This window comes from Euprymna scolopes, chromosome 1 (genome assembly GCF_053919585.1).
Source record: "Euprymna scolopes isolate OS-2025 chromosome 1, ASM5391958v1, whole genome shotgun sequence".
Taxonomy (NCBI): domain Eukaryota; kingdom Metazoa; phylum Mollusca; class Cephalopoda; order Sepiida; family Sepiolidae; genus Euprymna; species Euprymna scolopes.
In genome coordinates, this window is record NC_136482.1 from 1,115,001 (window position 1) to 1,120,252 (window position 5,252).

Below are 5,252 nucleotides of genomic sequence, written 5' to 3' on the forward strand. Positions count from 1 at the left end.
ACATTCATAAAAATTGTAATTATATATAAATACACGGTTTGCTTATTGTTTCGATTTTCTACATATATAAATAATAGCGTACAAATTATTCGCGTTAAATCGGCTTTATTCAATTTATATGATGTTTCAATAAGGTGTGTACCTTCTTCAGATATTTTAAAATCCAAGAAAAAAAAAAACCTTGTTTGGAAACAAACATATTACGATATGAATTGATTGGATTAATGATATTGCTCCTCTATTTATGTGTGTGTTACAGAAGATCAGAAAAACATTGTTTAGATTTGAAACTGATAATACCAAAGAGGACAAATATCTGGTGCCTGTCAGGTACTCTTCAACCTCTATTTATATCTCTGTTGTAGAAGACATTATTCCAGGGGTTGAATAGAGTAACATATATATAAATAAATATTGTGCTTTTTTTTTTTTTATTTGAGCATTCTGCTGAGGTTTTCTCCCACTAAACTTGAATATATATATATAGGTTACGTTTAAATGAGGAAAGATAATTGAGTTGAAGAATGAAAGGAAAAGAGGGTAAGAAGGATGGAAATTGATTTCTGATGACTTGACAGAATAAAACATACTTGTATAAACTGCCTTAAATGTTTAATCTGTTGGGGAGAATTTTTCTGAATGTGAGAATCTTTTCAAAATCAATTTCTCCCTGTTCATTCGAACCTTTTTGTCTTCTCTTTTTTCTATCCCCCTGCCAATTATCTTTCCTTATTCAAAATTTATAATACAATCTCCTATGTTAAAATGTTTGTTTAATTTTGGCTTTTACATATCTAAAGAAGATCTATAATATATCGAAACGTCATATGAAATGAATAAATCCAGTTTTGCATGAAAAGAGTTTATATTTAAACTTATCTATCATATATATATATATATATATATATATATAATTGCCTCATTTTATTTTTATTTTTTTTACGTTTAATTTAAAAAGAAATAAAACGGAAATATTTATTATACTTGAAAAAAAAATGTATTCAAAATTTATTGTAAAGGAAAAAAAAAAAGGAAATTATGTGTGCTTTATTATTTTTAATTGTTTTTCCCATTCTTTCTTTCCCTACTTTGTCTTTTTCTAATCCATCGCTTGAGATGATGGGTGAGAAGAAACATCTTTTTTTACAAAATGGTACAATTGACAAGTAACAAACATTTGTGTGCAAAACACAAAAATGATTTTTTTTTATTCATTTGTTCATTTAAGGAATCCAGTTTCCTACAAAATCGAAAAATTCTTTCTTTTTCTCCCTTTCTATTCTCCCCTCCCCTCTTCTACCCATCCCCCACAAAATTTCATACGAAAATAAACAATTTTTTCATATTTTCTATGTAAATCAGTGTTTTTTTTTTGTTTATTTTTATAAAAATTGGTTACATGTTTTATTATTCATTGTAAAAATATATTTCATGATTTGTGGTGAGTTGTGGGCCTTGTGGATACCCTAGCAGATTATGGAATTAAACAAAGATTTGCACTTTTTTAAAATGAAAATTAAGATTATATTTAAAAAAAAACAAACGATTTTACAATTATAGGCTGAGTTTATGACAAATTTAAACATTTATCATATGAAAAGAGAAAAGGTATATATGTGCTTTGGTCAGAGATCTTTTTCCAGATGTTCTTAGAAAAACAACAACTGCAATATATGATAACGTGGAAAACGAAAAACTCATCAAACAGCATTTTTACTGGATAAATCCAATCAAGCTTCAATACTTGAGGACGGAAGTTAAATATGATGGAAAAAAATATAATAGAACCAATGGACTTCATCCTGTATTCTTGTACCAAAACCTGATGGAACTTATCGATTCGTAACTGATTTTGGAAAAGTCAATGAAATAAAAAAACTGACTCTTTTCCAATTCCTAGTATTGATAATTGCATTAAAAACATTTGCAAGTCAAAATATGTTAGCAAATTTGATTTGATGAAAGCCTACTGGCAAATACCTTTAACCAACAATACGAAGAAATCTCAGCATTCATCACTCCAGATGGTTTATACCAATACAAGGTGATGCCGTTCGTAATGAAAAATGTATCAGCAACATTTCAGGGAATGATGCATTCTATACTACATGATATTCAAGGATGCAATGTTTACATAGATGATGTAATGAGACACTTAATGATAAGAGTTAATCAGATTGTTAGATGGATAGTGTAGCAATATCTATAGGATTAGTACGATGGTTGAAACTAGATAGAATTTGATTATTTATTTCAACAAGAATTTGGTAACTTTTTTTTTTATAAAGGAGTCACCACTTTTCAAAGCCTGGAGGGTTAATGAGTGTACAATAGTCACTTGGACAATATCGTAGAAATAGTAGTAGAAATTTGATCAATTGGATTGCTTAAATGGACGGCTCATCAAGAACTTGTTTATGTTGGACTTTAAGACAACCATATTTTAATCGGCTGGAAAGCAGGGAAACAGAAAAGAATTCCGTGGGTGGCAATTCTAAAAAAGAAGCTTTGTTTATGGAATCCATGTTTAGGTTTAGGCACAACTAAAGAATGGGGGAAATTAGTGATAGTGGTTTTAGCTAGATTAGTGGTTTCATAAAAGTTTGGCTATGGGGGATCATAGATTGGAGCTCAGACGAGCACTTGCCATGAAAATAATGATAGAACAGATATAGGCTCAGAATGTCTCTTCTGTGTGAAAGAGGTTGCAGGGAAGAGAAAGGGCATCCCCTACTAGACTATGGAGTCTATTTTGAACTCTGTCAAATCAGGATATGGTGCTTTTAGCAGCTCCTGCCCAGATGTGGCAACAGTACTCCATACTAGGACGTACTTTTGGCTCATATACAGGTAGAGAATTGCATTGGAGTGGTAGAATGATCCCACCATTTTTCCAGCGACTTGGCAACAGATTTGATGTATATGTTTCATTTCAGATCAAGAGTAAAGTCGGACCCAGAAGCTTGTGTTATATCGTCGTTGTTATCAGAACTCAGATACGAGTATGCAGTTTGCGGGTTAGGATTGCACCAGCCCCAACTGCAAAATATTTTAGGTAATCCACAAGGCACAACTTCATGTCGCACACACTTCACCATTCGCTGTGGCAAACATGTGCTTGACATGATGCAGGTTAAGGAAGGCATCTTGCAGCAGGTTGCAGTTACACCATTACGTGGAGTAGCGCTTTGTCACGTACACGCTAGGTAATTGTTTATTCTGAAGTGCATATCCCCAAGTAAATTTAAAGGCTCCCAGATATCAATTTGGAAATTTCTACAATTTGACGTGGTATATACAGCGCCTAGCCTTCCTAAATGGTCACTCATCTAGTACTGGCTATACTCATTCTTGCTTAACTTCAGTGATCTGACGAGAACCAGTGTGTCAACATGATTGTGCCATACATTGTGTTATATACGCATGAGTAAAACTGGTATATGTTGGATAGCAGGTGTATACCACAGGGTTAACTGTTTTGAAGGATCGAAAGAAAACTTATGTTGACCATAGCAAACAATTAAAAATAGGGGCTAGAAATTCTCTTTCTTGATACACATTATCTAGACGAATGAAAGAAATGGGATTTTCCCCTAAAAGGCGTGCAAAGAAGCCATTTTTAGCCAAGAACATCAATGATAGAAAGAGATTTTTCTCGTGTTATGGCAAGAAAGATAAAGACTGATTCAGGGATGTTTTCCGGTTAGATAGAATCAAGATTTTGTCTTGTTAGTGATGCTCCCGATGCTCCTGAATGGTGCAATCGAAGAACTGGAGCATGATTTTCGCCAAGTTGAATAAAAACGACAGTTAAACACGGGAATGGAGGGATAATGGAACTTTTACTGCAGCAGGAGTTGGGGAACTTATTAGATGTGAGAAGTCAATCAATGCAAAGGAATACATTCGAATGTTAGAAACAGGACTGTTACCAAGTATCCAGAAGCTGGGAATATCACAGAACATTATTTTTCAACATGATAATGCCCCTGCACACACTGCTAAAGTCACAAAAAAATGGTTTTCTGATAATTCAATTGATGTGATATTTTGGCCAGGTCAAAACCCCGATTTAAACCCAGTCGAGAATATTTGGTCCATAATATCTCATGCATTGGCCGGAAGAACTTTTTCGAACAATGACAAACTGTAGGAAGCTGTGCAAATCGAATGGAATAGCATCTCCTCTTCACAGTGTTCCACTTTGGTTGAGAGCATGTCTAAAAGGATTGATCTTTTAAAGAAATCAAAAGGGAATGCGATTCCATCCTATTATTAAAATAAATGTCTTGTCCTGAGTTATTAGTCTCCTTTAAGTTTCCTTGTTCAATTATTCTTTGTTTAATATAGCTTTTAGTGCAATAAAATGTATAAAATTTGTTTGGCCCATTTTTTTTGCTCACGAGCGTATATATCCATATAATAATTTCGTTATTCTTTGGAAGGTACAGAATTTAAATATTGCAATCATGAAGGTATAACCCTTTCTCCCTCGCAGGGGTCGCGCGCGCACGGTGAAAAACGACGCGCACTAACCCTAAGGACGGTTGGCTATATTTTCGCTCCTTCGAGTCTCGGACCCCGCACAAGCATCCGTCTCTCTCCCTCTCTCTATTGAGTCTCTCCGAATTGGACGTTGGTATCTGGCCATCTAGTGTTGTAACGCCCAATCGGGAATTCTTGGTAATTTCTGTCGTGATCGTCTTCTCGTCGGTGGCCGTCTCTCTCTGTCTGCGACGGCTGGAAAGTCAAGTTTGGTTATGCTGAAATCGAAGGGCAGTCTTCACAAGTATAAATGGAAGCAATCAACAATGATGAGGATAGTTTTAGGCTGTTCATTTAGTGATTCGGTATACATTAAGGCTCGGCTCGTCCCTTATACTTTCGTCAGGCTTGGAATGCAACCCCCACAGTGTATTTAAACAAAAACTCTAAGTGGCCGTCTTGTTAGTTCTCTTCGTCTCAATTAGCAGAGGCTAGCGGCACGTGTGGCTTCCCAACTTCTCTGTTCGACAGACTGTCCGATTCTCTGTTGTCGTCTATTTCCGCAGTAGTTTTATTAAACGTCATCCTCCCCTTCCTTCTGTAGTCAACCCAATCTCTCTATTCGACGGGTAATCATAATTCTTTCTCTCTCTCTCTCTCTCTCTCCTTCCCAACCGACCCCCTCTCGATTCAATTCCGAGAATTAGTTATCTGTCCAGGCATTTAACCAATTTGTTCCCTTAAAATTAGAATGACTAATTCAATTG